This window comes from Ahaetulla prasina, chromosome 5 (genome assembly GCF_028640845.1).
Source record: "Ahaetulla prasina isolate Xishuangbanna chromosome 5, ASM2864084v1, whole genome shotgun sequence".
Lineage (NCBI taxonomy): Eukaryota > Metazoa > Chordata > Lepidosauria > Squamata > Colubridae > Ahaetulla > Ahaetulla prasina.
In genome coordinates this window covers 39,061,912-39,079,841 of record NC_080543.1, presented here as the reverse complement: position 1 = coordinate 39,079,841, position 17,930 = coordinate 39,061,912, and the positions used below count along the sequence as shown (strand labels likewise).

General features: G+C 38.0%; 1 long non-coding RNA gene across 2 annotated transcripts in view; it reads left to right on the top strand.

The window, feature by feature from the left end:
- LOC131200091 (uncharacterized) overlaps positions 1–17,930 on the top strand; it is a 204,475-nt gene that overhangs the window by 139,892 nt on the left and 46,653 nt on the right. The window contains exon 1 of one of the 2 annotated variants that reach the window (XR_009155496.1): positions 15,107–15,185. The exons of the other annotated variant lie outside the window; for it this stretch is intronic. This is a non-coding gene — a long non-coding RNA (uncharacterized LOC131200091). Of the gene's footprint in view, positions 1–15,106; positions 15,186–17,930 lie in introns of those variants that run through there. 2 annotated transcript variants of the gene reach the window in all.

Below are 17,930 nucleotides of genomic sequence, written 5' to 3'. Positions count from 1 at the left end.
GGTTGGCAACAGAAAAATAAAAAACAAGACTTGTATAGATTAATTGTTTTAATGACGAAGCCCAAAACAGCCCTAATAATAAAGTTTGTGTACATGGGAAATAGGAATCAGATAAGGTTTTAAAAAGGAGTCATTCTATATATCTGTGGAGATTCTCAATCATCCAGGTCATAGTTGTCTCAGATATGCTTTTTTTCTTCTTCAAAATGCAACTGGACTGTTTTTTCCCTTGAGGAAAAACAAGAAAACATTTTGCCTCTCATTCAACAAGTTTCATCAGTTCTGATGCGGTGGGTGGGGGGGAGAGAGAAAGCTGGAAGGATAGGTACTGACAGTTGAGATTGGAGGATGGAGGATAGAAAGATAGGGTCCTCATAGGATGGTGGAAAGTGGGAATGGAAGAATTGTTTTTCTTTGCAGTCATCTGGTTGTTACCACTTTCTGAGAGCTGCTGAGGCCATTTTGAACAGATAAAACCTGGAAGTGACCTCAAGAGCTCTCAGAGAGTGCTAACCAAATGACTGCAAAGAAATGGACTTCCATTGCCTTTCCCCATCCTATCAGAACCTACCCTTCCATTCCCCCCTACCATCAGAACTGATGAAGCTTCTTGGATGAGAAGCAAAACATTTTCTTCTTTCTCCTTAAGGGAAAAAAACCATCCCATTTGTCTTTGAAGGGAAAGAAAATTCTACATTTATAACCAATATAGCCAGAATGATACCAATATGTATATTAATAATAATAGTGAAGTATGATATACAGGAAGATAATAAAAATATAAAAACTACAATATTTTGAAAATGTAGCATTGAGAAAACATTTATCTGGAAAATATATTTGAATCACAGTCTCCATTACTAATAATTGTCTGAAATCTGAAAAAGTTATCTGCATGGAATCTTTTGTGACATAGTGGAACAGATTCTTGACTATAACCATTTTCCCTTGAAACATGCCACAAATTGCTTCTAATTTTGACCACTGCTAGATGTCTTTTGTTTGTCTTTAAATGTAGTTTCACCTCAAATATATATATAAAATCTGAAAAGTATTTTAGTTTAGCCTCCTTGTTCAACATAAGCCAGAACAAGAGTAATCCACCCAAAATAATCTGTTTGTCTTGCAGTTTACATAATTGAATCCCAGAATGGAAAATGTTGAAGAGCAAAGAAAATGGTAACAGGATTAGCAAAGCAGTAAAACCTTACAGTGGACAGGGAATCATTAAAATCTATATAAATATTTGCAGGCACTGGAGAGACCAGATGTGCAGTCAAGTAATCCAGGCATTGTGAACTGGCTTTTAGAAGAAACCAGCACTGTCCAAAGCCAAAGTATAATTAATCAAGGGGAATGCTTTAATCAGGATACAGCTACTAAATTATAATACATTCTGGAATTGTTACAGAATATGATCAAGAGAAAGATGCTTATTTCATAGCATAGACTCCCAGCTCTAAATGAAAAATAAAAACACATACTTTCCACCAAAGTTCTGTATTTAAAAAGGATGTGAGACATTTGTGATAGGGAGAAAAAAAAAGAAGAATGAAGAAAGGAAGTAGTAGATTGTCTGCCTTGTTGCTGTGATGCACATTTAAGTTTCAGATCAACCTCATTACAAGTCTGGACTCAATTTCAAGGAAACATTCTTAGTTCTTGTCTTTGTTCATAAATATTCACATTTTTGCACTCCCCCACTTTTGTATAACTTTCCAGTAAATTCCCATTAAGTTATTTAAAATGCAGCAGATCTGGAGGAAAAATGATCAATCAACGGCAAATGGATCATATGAATTATTAGATTCATTTTTTCTCAAGAATATATATTAGACTAACTTACACAGTGGAGAGAAGGATTTCTTGAAACTTATGCTTGGAAACATAGCTAAACCATAAAAATTATCTGGGAACAATGAAGCATAGTAATCAGTAGTGGGTTTCACTTACCTTCATTACCAGTTCAGAACTGTGTACGTGCACTCGCTTCACTTCGTGTGGTGCTTCTGTGCATGCACAGAACCTTCTGCGCATGCGCAGAGCATCTGTGATGATGTCTGGGTGGGTGGGTGATGCCTCGTGCCGCTGCCACTACCGGTTTACCCGAACTGGGGTGAACCAGTAGAAACCCACCACTGATAGTAATGGCACAACAAAGATAATGCCAAATGAAGATGACATGAGAGTTACAAGCTATAGGAGTTAAATCACTTTATCAAACTTTTGTAAACTAGCTCATTCATTGGCTCCCCAGCTATTTTCCAATCATATCTACAGATAAAATTTTAAATATGTAACCTGTATGCGATATGTCCGTGAGTTAAGGCCACCTCCAGATAAATATCACCCTCCTTTGGCTAACAATCAAGAAATGAGATGTCAAATGTTTAAGATGGCTACAAAAACCAGTGCATGGTAAGATGCCCAGAGAAAAGAATGATCATTAGCTTGTCTTCTAAGAAATTACAAATGGACTTATTCATATCTATTTGGGGAAGTACAGTTAAAAATATTGCACTAGGGCATCGAATGCATAGATTGTATCCCCACTGTAACTTTTTACTCCAAAGTTTTGTTGTCATCACATCTTTCAAACAGATAGAATTTAGCATATTTGTATTTCCTAAACTTGGGTGGTTTCTTTGGATGGCAGCAATAAAAAATATCAATAAAAAAGGACTGGGAAAAGAAAAAATTAATATTCTTATATGATAAAATTACAGCCTCTGGATTTATCCTGAAATTTCTTGTTGCATTACCCATTCCAGCAAACAGTATACAGTATCATTGCCTATTGTATTTCTTTGTTGAAGCTTCTTCTGGCATTATCATAAATAAAAAATTCTATTCTATTCTATTCTATTCTATCATTTTCATTTTACAGGAAAATCATTTTTCTTGCCCCTTCTCCACAATGACTGTGACTTTTACTGTGCTGTTTAAATTATCTGAATTAAGATATTTTCCCCCACATCTGGATTCAAACTCCTATCCTTGGAGGCTTCTGGATTCTTTCTTTAAAGCCTAAAAAAATATGATAAATTCTTTTAGGGCAAAGCTCTGTATGATGTACTAAATTGGATGGCCTCATGGGACTGTTCTACTGTTACTTATTCATTGATTATTCCCACATATAGATAGATTGATGGCTTCATCAACAAAAGACAATGCAACTAGCAAACTAATAAAAAGTCATTTTAGGAATGTCTGGATATTATTACGTTAGGATTTTTTTCTGTGATTATCGACTACTGCTAAAAGTAAACATAGTCACAAGTATATAACACCACTTAATACTAACAGGGTAGGAATTAGGTTCCTAACAATTCAAGCCTCTCAGTAGTTGACTAGTAAAAAGGCAATCAGTAAGCCATGCTTTCAAAAGTATGGTACAAGTGCTTAATGTATTAGTTTATTAGAATTCCTGGCCTCTTAGATTAAAATATAGTGATATACAGTATTTATATTCTCAGAACAGAGAATTCCTTAAGTGCTTATGTAGCTTCTGGCACATATTCACTTAGAAGCTGATACACTGAACTAATCATAATTTATCCCTTGCTCCTGCGTTAGGTATCTGCCTCAAGTTATGAAATAGATTGAGGGATGAAAATGTTAAGAATTTTTGGTCACTCAGAAGTAGAAGTGATGTTCTCCTGGCTGTGGCTCCTTTCCATTTTTAATTATGTATGTGCTGTGATAGATCATAGGGAAGTGACAGCACATAGACAGAGATTAATGATTGCTGGACTGCCCTTGTGTATTGCATAGTGAAACTTGTCTTCACTTAGGGAAGGAGTTCTGACTTCTTCCACAGTAGCTCTAAGGCATGTTCAATTAAGTTGCTCTGCCAATACAAAGCAAGTATGATGTATGAATAAGAGTAGGATTCTCTGATGATACCAATGTCCTCAAGGAAATGAGCATGAGCTAATCTGTTCTTTCAAGATCAATGCAAGATTTCCATATTGTGCTGACCTTTGATTTTACCTTTCCTTCTAAAATTGAACTTGGGCATAGAACTGCTTGTCACAAATTAAAGGAAAAGAAAATGATCTTCCCATCCAAGTAAATTCTATTTATTTTTATTCACCACTCTTCTGGCCAACCGCTTGATTGTTAAAAATTATACATAATATTTAGGAGGGGTGGGCAGTACTTAATGAGATATTGATTCAAGATAAACAATACCAGCTGCACCTCTCCCCATTATTTGATATTTTCCTTGATTTTTAAACCATTGTCATTCATTCGTTTTCTATAGTAACTCATCTCAATCAAGCGACTCTGGGCAATTTATAATTCTAAAACTACAAAATAGTTAAAAATACTAAAACAGTAAAAACAATAAAAAATGCATACAGGAGCCAAGATAGTTAACCAATTCAGAGTAAAGCCAAGAAACGTGGCCCATAACACATTCAGTGTGCCAGGCCTGGTTACATAGCCAAATTTTAGATCCTTGCAAAAGATCAACAGGTTGGGATCATTCTAGTATCTGAGGGGAAAATATTCCACAATTCAGGGGTTACAGCACAGGACCATCTTCTAGTTCTCACCAACTCACCCTTTTTGGCCTACAGGAACTATAACCCTGGTGGCGAACCTATGGCATGCATGCCAGAAGTGGCACGTGGAGCCCTTTCTGTGGACACGCGCACCGTCGCGTTTCTCTGTCGCATTTCTCACTGTCATTTGCAGGAAATCAAAAGTTTGAGGGATTAAAAAAATGCGCAAAACAGCATTCCATCTTCTTTATGGCACATTTGCTGTTGCTGCTACCATGGCCTGCCTCCTAATATTACAGTGCCTTGCGAAGCGCAGTGAAATTTAGCGCAGAGCCACACTGCTGCCCTTGCGTCAGCTTGGCTCAGCAAAAAAAAAGCAACTTACATATAGTCAGTTGCTCTTCTTGCAGAGCTGCCTGTGTTGGGGTGCCTTACCTACTGCTGGCCAGCTGGTCTTCGGTGCAATGCTACTGGGCTTGTCAGCCTCCAGAGGTCAGATTCCCATCACCCAACACTAATTCAGGGTTCCTTCCCCCCACCCACAGAGTTGTGAGACAGAGGGGGGAGGGAAAGAGAGGAAGAGAGGGAGTGAGAGAAAGAGAGAGAGAAAGAGGAAGGGAAAGAGAGAGAGAGGGAAAGAAAGAGAGAGAGAAAGAAAGAGGGGGAAGAGAGAAAGAGAGAGAGAAAGAGGGAGGGAGGAAAAGAGAGAGAAAGAAGGAGAGAAAGAAGGAGGAAGGGAGGGAGGGAGAAAGAGAGAAAGAGGTTGAGAAAAAGAGAGGGAGGAAGGGAAAGAGAGAGAAGGGGCAGAGGGGGAGGGAAAGAGAGAGAAAGAGAGAGAAAGAGAGGGAAAGAAAGAGAGAGGTAGGGAAAGAGAGAGAGAGGCAGAGAGAGGGGGAAGGGAAAGAGAGAGAGAAATACACAGAGAGAAACAGAGAGATAGAGAAGGGGAGGGAAAGAGAGAGAGAGCGGCAGAGGGAGGGAAAAGGGAAAGAGAGAGAGAGAAAATGAGTGAAACAGAGAGGGAGGGAAAGAGAGGGAGGGAAAGAGAGACAGAGAAGCAAAGACAGATAGAGAGAAGGGGAGGGAAAGAGAGAGAAAGAGAGAGAAAGAGAGGGAAAGAAAGAGAGGGAGGAGAAAGAGAGGAGGAAGGAAAGAGAGAAAGAGAGGAGGAAAGAGAGGAGAGAGGAAAGAGACAGAAGGGCAGAGAGAGAGAAAGAGAGAAAGAGAGAGAAAGAGAGAGAGAGAGGGGAGAGAAACAGAGAAACAGAGAGAAACAGAGAGACAGAGAAAGGGAGGGAAAGAGAAAGAAAGAGAGAGTGGGAAGAGAGAAAGGGAGGGAAAGAGAAATGATATTACAAAAGTTTTTCTTTTTATTGTTGCTCAACATGTTTCAAAACCAGGGAAAAAATGAAGGGACATAAAAGTACATTTATCACATTTTTCTTATAACAATTAGCTGAACTCTGCCTTGTTTATCCTTATTTTAGGTAGTGAAACCTCATTATTTAGGTTAAATTACCGTGTTAGCACTTTGCAATAAATAAGTGGGTTTGGGGTTGCAGTTTGGGAACTCGGTCTCTAAAAGGTTCACCATCACTGATCTATAACATGTCCAGTCTGCTGTATCTAATTGAACAGGTTTTTGGAAAAAGGACAACCAGAACCTTGAATTGCACCCATAAAAACACCAGCAATCAATACAGCTCACATACCAGTGGTTTCTTCTATATCTAACACCATTTATTTCCCGTGCAGCCCATATTTTGCATCAGTTGAAGGTTCTGAACACTCTTTGAGGGCAACCACCTATAGAATATGTTGCAGTAATCTATTGCATTGCAGTTCTATATTATAGCATGTTTTCCATTCAAATGGGAAAACATTGCATTGATGATTTTTGCCACTAGAAACTAACAGTGCATTTAGAAAGTATTCTGGAGTCACAAGAAAATAGGTTAGGGAATTAAAATTCTTGGCTAGTGGTATTTACTCCTGTTCCAAGATTTTAAGGCAACATGCATGTTTTTCTCTCTGCTTGTTTTACATATTTCCTTCTCTGTGGCAAGTTAGATCTAAGGTCATCAAATAAATAGAATTGCAATTTGGAAGTTCTAGCCCAATGACAGCCATGCAACTACAACGTAAAGGCAATCTGCTAAAAGGAGATAATAAAATGAATACAAGAAGTCCTCTACTTACAAGTGAGAAATTTGTTAAGTGAGTTTTGCCTTATTTTATGACTTTTCTTGCTCTATTGGTTAAGTGATCCACTGCAGTTGTTAAATTAGTAACACGGTTGTTAAGTGAATCTGGTTTACTTATCAGAAGGTTGTAAAAGGGGATCACATGACCCCCCCCGGATACTGCAACTGTCATAAATGTGAGTCAGTTATCAAACATCCAAATGTAAATCATGTGACCATGGGGATGCTGCAAAAGTCATACCAGTAAGTGTAAAAAATGGTCATAAGTTACTTTTTTCAATTCCATTGTATCTTCAAGCGCTCACTAAGGGAAGTGTTGTAAGTGGAGGACTACCTATAATGGAAAGCTACTATTTGAAAATGTCTTTATTGTATTTCTATGTTGTTTAGTAATGAATTTTTTAAAACAGCAAGTAACAGGTTCAGTTGTAAATCAGATGACTTTTCAAAAATGTCAAGTATAATAGACACTCTAAAAGATTAAAAATTTGGATTGGCTAAGAGACCTTTAAAATACTAATCAAATGTGAATTCTCCTAATCTCTGCTAAAGATGTTCCCTAGCCTGGTAAAGAAATGTTCGGAAGCTCAGAGAATGAACCTTTACCCTCATTAAATGTGATTCTATGCATCTTAATATTTCTTATATTCCTGTAACAGTTTTATTTTTAGTTTCCCTCAATCACATTTCTGTAAGGAAAATATTAATCCAGTTTTTGATACCTATTAGACTATTTTGTCTATTCTGCCATACTGGTTGGTGGGGTATCTCTTTCAAAATATAAAAAAAAACCAACAGTATCTTTGTGTTTAAATAAGAAAAGAATCAAAACTTTTACAGTAATGCACTACCAATGATGTTTTTGAGGTAAGAAGAAAACTCTTGAGGATTATCTTTGCCATCAAGGGATGGCCTAGAAATTCATTCTATCCATAAGGCCAGATTAGTGGAAGAACATATTGAATAAACAACTGTAATTTACTTTGAACTATAATTGAAAGAACATTTCTACAGGATAATGCAATTGTGATGATATCAAAGATGTATAATGTTGTATCAACATATGTTGGAATTGTAATCACTCTGAAGGCACTTTTATCACCCTTGGTATAACATGTAAGAAGGCTAAGAGTTATTAAGACCAATTACGTACTTTGATTCAAAGAATTCTTAAAACAAATTTACAATTGAAACCAGAAGTTTTTCTATTATGTTTGATGGTAAGCAATTGGAGAAAAAATATAGGACTTTGTTTACATATATGATAACTGTAGCAAAACTATTGTGTGCACAGAGATAGAAAGTCTTATAGCTTTCCACATTGAACAATGGACAGTGAAGTTAAGGGAAGTGGCAGGGATAGCAAAAGTAACTATTTGATTAAAGAAAAGTCTTTGTCTAACTTTGTTTCTATGTGGAAACCATATTTGGACTTTTTGCTACAAACTGAAAAGCATGCTACATTCATTTTGGGATTTGATTATTACAAATAGGTTTATGATTACAATTAGAAATTCTAAGTATTGTTGAATTTTAGATCAAAATGTAAATGTATTTTATATCTGTAACTGTACCAAAGAAAGTTTGATATTCGTTCATTTTTATTTATCCCTTTGCACCTCCGCCTTCCCATATCCTCTTCCTATTTAATAATTTTTTATATTTTTGTAGAAATGTAATAAAGTATTTTTTTTAAAAAAAATAATTACACTCTATTTCAATGTGTCTGTGAATTGTATTCTCATCTCTTAAATTTGCTCATTTTCCAGTCAACATACTGTATTAGCAGAGCAAATGTTTATGTACAGTAAATAACTGATAGAATAAAATAACATATCACAACAAAATGGGTCAACGACCAATAGGGTTGTAATAATACTAACGAAATAGAAAAGGGAGGTGACCCTACTAATATAGTGTCAACCTATTTTCTAAAATAAGAAGCAGGATAAGAATGAATGGATTCATAAATGCGAAGAAGAAATTTAGAAAGAGGCTAGGAAGATGGAAAAAGAGTTAATGGAAAAACTAAAAAATGCTTGAAACACTAACAGACCAAGAAGATACATAAGCTACTAATAACACCATCCTCATAGATTCTGTCAAATTTCTTAAGATGTTTCTACTTAGGTACAGCAGAATTTACAAAAGGCAGAATATATTGTGTTGAAAAGTGTATGATTCTATAGTTCTTCCTGAAAGAAATGTGATTGGAATGCCTTGATAAGCCATTCTCTATAGTAGAAGACACCCTAATTTCCCTCTCATGCCATTCTGGGGTTTTCTTTTTCAGAGAATTTTTTTAACCTCTGAAAAGTGAAAGCAAAATAACAATAGCTTACTAACTGCTTTTCTGCAATCCCCAGAAGTGCTTAATTGCTTCCAAAGTTTTCCAAAGGATGTAGTTTTTAAAGAAATTGCACTTCAGCATAAGAAGCCACAGTGATCCTGTTTAGCTTAAATGTCCCAATTTGACTTCATATATACATATCCTGTATATTAATCCCAGTGGTATTTAAATTCCCTTTCTACAGGTTTGAAAAGGTTTTATTTTATGCAGAAACCACAGATTTTCCTTTGTACTGTCACATAATTGGTAAAAGGAAAGTAGTGACACTTTGCTTGCATTTAAGGAACTAACAGGCAACGAAAGGTGGCTACATTTCATATCAGTGAGGTGCTTTGCACCTCAGACATGGTACTATTTATCCCATCAAGATGTAATAGCCTCTTCTAGAGACTGAAACTGCCAGAAGATTCTTCAGAAGTCACCCAAAATGCTTGAAAGGTGAGGGGAAGCTGTTTTGCAAAGAGTATGAACCAGCGGTGGGTTTCAAAAATTGTTACTACTGGTTCTGTGGGTGTGACTTGGTGGGCATGGCATGGCTTGGTGGGCGTGGCTTGGTGGGCATGGCAAGGGAACTTTACTGCAAAATCCCCATTTCCTCCCGATCAGCTAGAACTTGGGAGGCAGAGAATAGATGGGGGTGTGGCCAGTCAGAATTTTTACTACCGGTTCTCCGAACTACTCAAAATTTCCGCTACCAGTTCTCCAGAACTGGTCAGAATCTGCTGAAACCCACCCACCAGAATCTGCTGAATTACCGTCCAGTCTCCAACCTTCGCTTTGTGGCGAAGGTTGTAGAGAGTGTGGTTGCATGGCAACTACCCCAGTACCTGGATGAAGCCGTCTATCTAGACCCGTTCCAGTCCGGCTTCCGGCCCGGTCATAGTACAGAGACAGCTTTGGTTGCATTGGTGGATGACCTCTGGAGGGCCAGGGATAGGGGTTGTTCCTCTGCCCTGGTCCTATTAGATCTCTCAGCGGCTTTCGATACCATCGACCATGGTATCTTGCTGCACCGGTTGGAGGGGTTGGGAGTGGGAGGCACCGTTTATCGGTGGTTCTCCTCCTATCTCTCCGACCGGTCGCAGACGGTGTTGACAGGGGGGCAGAGATCGACCGCGAGGCGCCTCACTTGTGGGGTGCCGCAGGGGTCGATTCTCTCGCCTCTCCTGTTCAACATCTATATGAAGCCGTTGGGTGAGGTCATCAGTGGTTTCGGGGTGAGTTACCATCTGTACGCTGATGATACGCAGCTGTACTTTTCCACCCTGGACCACCCCAACGAAGCTGTCGAAGTGCTGTCCCGGTGTCTGGAGGCTGTACGGGTCTGGATGGGGAGAAACAGACTCAAGCTCAATCCCTCCAAGACGGAGTGGCTGTGGATGCCGGCACCCCGGTACAGCCAGCTGCAGCCGCAGCTGGCTGTCGGGGGCGAGTTATTGGCCCCAACGGAAAGGGTGCGCAACTTGGGCGTCCTCCTGGATGGGCGGCTGTCGTTTGACGATCACTTGGCGGCCGTCTCCAGGAGGGCTTTTTACCAAGTACGCTTGGTTCGCCAGTTGCGCCCCTTCCTTGACCGGGATGCCTTATGCACGGTCACTCACGCTCTTGTCACTTCCCGTTTGGATTATTGCAATGCTCTCTACATGGGGCTCCCCTTGAAGTGCACCCGGAGGCTGCAGTTAGTCCAGAATGCAGCTGCGCGGGTAATAGTGGGAGCAACTCGTTGTTCCCATAACACCGATCCTGCGCGGCTTGCACTGGCTTCCTGTGGTCTTTCGGGTGCGCTTTAAGGTTTTAGTTACCACCTTCAAAGCGCTCCATGGCTTAGGGCCCGGGTACTTACGGGACCGCCTGCTGTTACCTCATGCCTCCCACCGACCCGTACGCTCACACAGAGAGGGTCTTCTCAGGGTGCCGTCCGCCAAACAATGTCGGCTGGCGGCCCCCAGGGGACGCGCCTTCTCTGTGGGAGCTCCTACGCTCTGGAACGAACTTCCCCCTGGATTGCGTCAATTGCCTGATCTTCGGACCTTTCGCCGTGAGCTGAAAACGCATTTATTTATTCAAGCGGGACTGGCTTAATATTTTTAATATTTTTAAATTTTTTAAAAATTCTTTTAACTGGGTTTTATCATTTTAGGGTTTCTAATTTTAAATTTTAAATTTTTATTTGGCCTTTTTCTAATATGCTCGGTTTTAAATTGTTGTTTTACTGTATATTTCTTATGTTTTTATCTTTTGGCTGTACACCGCCCTGAGTCCTTCGGGAGAAGGGCGGTATAAAAATTTAATAAATAAATAAATAAATAAATAAACCTCTGGTATGAAGGGATTTCCAGAAAAAAAATACAGGATACAGGAACCATTTGCACTACTCAGGTGATCCTGAGGACACAGATAAATGTCCAAGTGGCTCAATGACTTTCTAAAAGGATGCAAATGACTTAGCCGATCTGCAAGAAACATAAATCCCTCCATTCCTCACCAATCAGCACTAAAGAAGCTTCTTGGATGAGAGGTGAAACTTCTCCAAAGAAAAAACAAGAAAGTCCACTTGCCTCCTGAAAAAACACCTTTGGGACTTCAAACAGGTGCTTTTCAGCATTACTGAAGTGAAATACTTCTTTGAAAATCTGCAGATTGGTGTTAACAAAAACTAAACATTCAGTATCCTAGTATTATGTACAATTAAATGTATCAGTGAGATGTGTTTTAACAGTACTGTATGTACTTTAAAGTGAATAGCCTAGAGAGATGTCAGTCTCAAAATCCTAGACAGTTTCAGGCCCTTTTGCTCATATCATATATCACTGAATAACATCATGATAAGTGTATTAGCTTAAAATAGCAGAGTGGTGGGGTCAGTAGAGGGAAACTGGGATTATTACAGACAGTTTGTACTAATTAGAAAAGTTCAACCAGTTACCTAAATACCTGAGGCTGTTTTCTTGCTTTCAAAACTGGAGGAAAGGTCTACTTCATCTCTGAAGATTAATTGCATTCTGTCTGGTGATTGGCAGTTAAGTTTACAAAAAGGTTATAAAAGCCCTAAGGGTCACCCTAGACAAACACCAAGGTTACAGCAGTAAGATTCCTTAACAGTAAAACAACATATGAAGAATAGAAATGTCACTGCTTTAGTGGGTGTTTTGTTTTGTTTTTTAATTCTCCATAACAGGAAAAGGGAGCAACCGATGCTTGGTTGACCCACAGCAAGGACGACAAGCATCAATTCTAATTAAAATTAGAGAATAAACTAGATCTAAACTCTCTTTGAGATTCTTTTATGAAGTGCATAGGGGAACATACATAGATATTTCTGGATATTTGATAATACTGATAGTCTGTTCATTTAACAATGCTATTAATAAGATCTCTTTTTACATCCTGCGAATAACCAATTCTCAGCACCTGAAGTCCCAGCATCCAAGTTAACTTTATGCTTATCATAGCAAATCTCCATCACTTTGCATCAGTTTCACTGACTTTACCAACTTCATTGGAAACTCTTTGTTTATACAGAGTCCTTGACTTACAACCATTCATTTAGTGACCATTCAAAGTTTATTTATTTATTTATTTATTCGTATTTGTATACCGCCCTATCTCCCGAAGGACTCAGGGCGGTTCACAGGCAAATAAAAGACATTTATGTACAAATTAAGATAACCATTAAAAAACTTATTCTAAAAGCCAAATTATTAAAAATAATATAAATATTAAAACCAGTTTAAAACCCCTATAAATTTAAAATCTAGTCCAGTCCTGCACAGATGAATAAATGTGTTTTAAGCTCGCGACGGAAGGTTCAGAGGTCCGGAAGTTGACGAAGTCCTGGGGGGAGTTCGTTCCAGAGGGTGGGAGCCCCCACAGAGAAGGCCCTTCCCCTGGGCGTCGCCAGACGGCACTGCCTAGCTGACGGCACCCTGAGGAGTCCCTCTCTGTGAGAGCGCACGGGTCGGTGAGAGGCATTCGGTAGCAGTAGGCGGTCCCGTAAGTAAATTAAAGCAGTACTGAAAAAAGTGTCTTATGATCGGTTCTTGCACTTACCACCATTGCAGCATTCCCACAGTTGTGTGATCAAAATTCAGGCACTTGGCAGCAGTGACGTATTCACAACTGTTGTGGTTTTCAACAAGCAAAGTCAATGGGAGAAGCAGAATTCACTTTACAACCACATGATTTACCTAAATACTATAGTGGTTTATTGAACAATCATAACAAAAAAAGGTCATAAAATTGAGCACCACTCACTTAACAACTGCCTTGCTTAGCAATGGAAATTCTGATCTCAATTATGGATGCAAATCAAGGACTACCTGTACTTAAGCAATCAGAGATAAATTAGTCTGAAATAGTCTGAAATAATACCTGAAAGGCTATGAAATTATTGCCTCATATATCTAATTTATTATCTAATTAAAGAAAACATTTTCAATCTGTGGACATGGACTTTTTAGTAACTATTCATGTAGTTAGAGTGTCTTGGAACATGCAGTATTCTAAATATTTGATAGAATGGTATTACAATGTGGTTACTGGAAAAGGTTATACTACTTACAAAATGCTAAATGATCATGTCAACACAAAGATTTGTTGTTGTTGTCATGGCTGATTTTTTTAACAGTGCCTAAAATAATTTTAAACTCCTGATTTCAATCTCTCAGAACAACCAGTACAAGCATGTAAACCTAGCAAAATAAGTGTTTACTATTCGCTATCTTTTCTGAAACCACAATAACAATTCAGATGTAATTTCTCTACATGATGATAAAGCTGTCATGCCACAGGTAGTCCCATGTATAAGACTGTGTAATTAGATTTCAGCTTTTCTGTTGAAACATGCACAGAAGCTGTATATTTCAAGGCAGGCCAATTCAATCATACTATAAAGAAAAGCCTAGTAACTTGGGGTAGGTTAAAGTGGTTCTTGGTCATCCCATACAAGAATAAATAACTTTAATAAGAATGAAGTTTACTGTGACTTTGTATGTACATAAGTCTTAAGCACTCTTTTTTTTTTTTGGAAAATTTTTATTTTTTATAAGCATAATAATAAAAAAAAATCATTGTGAACAGATTATCAGTCAGGTACACCCTTAAACATATTTCAAATTAACTTCTTGAATTTCACAAATCTAAACATATTTCTGTATTACTTTAATCAGAGGTCAAACCATCTAACAACCCTTTCTTAAAGCTGCCCAGCGATCATATAAACAATTTCCATCTTACTTAGGAATAGTCCTGAACTCACAGAGACTATTCCCTCTTATCATCTTCCTCTGCCTCTGCCCTTGGAATGCTTAGATCTGGCCTGCAGGGCTGACCTGGAAACAGTGAAGGACTGGGCCATGGTGCCTCTGCCAATAAAAACGGAACTTGGGAGGGCCTCACACAGCCCTCCCAAGCTCCATTTTTGCTGGCAGAGGATTGCAGGAGGCCATCGCAGCCAAAAATGTACTTTGGAAACCCGTTTTCTCTGGCAGAGCACTTGGGCCACCACAGGCGCCGCCGACATGAGAAGCTGGCCACGCCCACCATGGCCATGCTCACTCTGGCCCCCTGAGGTCAAACAACCCTAATGCGGCCCTCAATGAAATTAAATTTGACACCCCTGGTTTACAGAGTCAGCATATTGCCCCCAACAATCTGGATCCTCATTTTACCAACCTCAGAAGGATGGAAGGCTGAGTCAATGTTGAGCCGGTTTGAATCAAACCCTTGGCAGTCAGCAGAATTAGCCTGCAATACTGCATTCCAACCACTGCGCCACCATGGCTCTTGTAGCACAGTTTGTAGTTCAAAATATGATTCAACAATGTTATTGTCAATTCGCATTAAAATCATCTAAAATACAAAATACAGTTTGTGCACTAATATCATTCTTACATATGGTGACCATTTAATGTAGCCTTTTGGACATATGGAAAGATCAATGCAGACTGTGCCAAGGAACATGAACCTCATAAATAGCATGCTAAGCTTTAGCCCACAGATATCCTCACTTATGTAGTCCTCAACAATAAAAGTAAAGGTCAGCCAGAATGTGAATATGAGCTTGGATACAAGCAATATCCTCATACGTTGAGCTAGTTCTTGCATGCTAAATGTATGGAGGTGAGTCTTACAAGCTTTATTGAACCTAAGCACATTAACTTTTATACACTTATAAAATGCTGTGGAATAATAATATTAACTAAGGTGATAAAAACAACTATGACTATGTGTGTGTACACCATGTCCCTTTCAAGTTTATTTGTACTGATGCTACGAGTGATCTTTGTTCTTATTTTATATCCCATTTCTTGTCTTGTTTTTTTCCTTTAATCACAGACAGAAGCTGTGATTGAGAAAGTATCAGGTCCTACTACAAATACTTAATGTACCTGTGATATGTGTGCGTGTGTTTCTGTTTGTGCTCATGTTTTAGAGCTCTTCAGTGCTTCAGATTTAATGCCAAAAGGGAATATCATGGCTGTTATAATAGCACCTTTATGCAAGCAGATCTGAAGCTCTGCAATGTATATGCTGTATGCAAAAGTGTAGAGATACCTGCTCCTTTGAGTTGTTCAATAAATCTCTAAGCAAACACAGGATAATGCAACTAATAATGGTGCAAAGTGAAGCATGACCTCTTTTTGCAAAGATATGATTACTGTTTAGTGCAGATATTCAGAGATTCAATAAGAATATGGCAAGTGAAAAAAAAAAAGATTAAACAGTCTTCCAGTCAGCATCTCCTCTGGCAAAAATAACAGCTTCTAAAAATTTTCTGCAACAAGCTAAGAGATTCCATTCTTATTTTTCATTTCTTTTTCCCATTCTTCCTTGCAGCATTCTTCCAGCTCAGGAGTTTTCTTACATCTATTATGTGTACGTTGCATGTTTGAGGTAGCCAGAGATTTTCAGTAATATTGAGATTTGGAGATTTGCAAACGCCATTCCAACAGTTCTATCTTTCTTTTCTCTAAGTGTGTGGTAGTAGTCTTAAGTGTGTGTTTCCGATTATGTTGCTAGGAAAAAAACAGTCTTGTAGCATTGCCTGAAAATTGGTCAGGTCTACGTAACAGAGCATACAGTTCATTGCATATTGCAGTGGTACAAACATCTACCCAACAATATTACTTATATAACATTGATCTTCTGCCTGTGTCTTATTCACTATTTCCTTATTTTGAATTTGTAAACAATTGTACCAAAATAATAAACACACACTGAAATTTGCAAAAAATGTTCAGCTTAGTACCATATATAGGACATATCAGCTTCTGTTCATTTGGGAATGCAATAAAACACACTGCTTAAACTTTAGTATGCAATAGTATGTGCATATTAATATGCAGATATAGTATGTGTAGGTCTCTCTTGCATAATATGACACTGATATATTCTGGCAAAAATATACATAGTTTCAAACTAATCTTTTTATTCAGTTAGCTTAAGCAAGAGGTTTGCTGTACCCCTACCCATCCTTAGTGATAACTGTCTAAATATATGGATTAGATTCAAGAAATGCTTCCTGAAAAAGTGCAGAGGACATGATAACACTTAAAGATACCTTTTTGTACGCTACAAGAATATTACGGTTTCATGACATTTTGTAATAGCAAATGAATTTTGAAAATATTGACTTCTGGTCCTGGATTGAAACATAGCTTTAGGAGAGAAGAAGTTCCACATATCATACATATGAGGAATGTTATCTGTTCTCAAACTTAATGAAGTTATTTTTTTTTTCATTATTCTTTTTGGATTGAAAAAGATATTTTTATTTTTTTTTAAATCCAGCTTTGAAAAATGTATCTGTAGAAGATAACCAGCCTGAGCTACAGGGAGGGGTCAGACACATCATGAGTCATGACTTCCTTTGCCCTCACAAGAGATCTAAGTCCAGCCCACCATGAATTTCTTATCTACCTCCAAATTGCTTTGATTGTTAGTAGTTTACATTCTTGTTGAGAGCTTAAGCTTACAATAAATCTTTATACCACTTATACACCTCTTCCTCCTCTATCCTATATATCAGTACCTAACATTATAACTCCTAGTTAGTGGAATATGAACAGCATGTTAATTAACAAGGAATTCACCAGATTAAAGATAAGCTTGCATAAAATAGCCTGAACATGCCTGGGATAAATCTGTGTTTTTAATGTGATTGTTGTATGCTGACTGAAATGTGTTTAAAATGATTTGTACCATTTTTACCATAAAAAGAAAATGCTGTATGTAGCATGAGAACTATTAACTGTCTTATTAGAAAGTATGATATGAAAATTTCAGTTGGCAATGATGGGCAGGAAGTTAGTATCTGGTGATGTCCATGGCAGATGACAGATTATGATTTGGAATGTAAGATGACATGGATGTTTGCAAGGGAATCAAATCATGAAAAGTACACCACAATGTTGTAATATAAAATCTCACCCTTTTGCTCTTGCATTGTGGCATTGCAGTTCATATGGAATGGGACACACATTTCATCGTATAGATGAAAGCTCCATTGCTTCAGACATTTGCAAAGAAAAGTAAATGATAAAGTTCATGAATTACTGAAAAAAAATGGATATGCTGTGTATCTGTAAGAGAAAAGGAAGGTTATAATAGAGCTGAGTAAAGATGGTAGATCATGTGGAATTGAGCAAAGGAATACATATACAAGTGAAGTTAAAGAAAAAGTATCAGATTAATTATGAATAAAAGAGCTAAGCATATGACAGAAAACATAAGTGGGTATTATGCATCCTATTAAGTGACTGCATAATAGTAGGAATCTATTTGTTGGTAATAGTTACAGGTTGATTTCCAAAGAATTGCAATTGTGAAAGAACCAGAGACAACATTCTGCTACACTCTGAATCA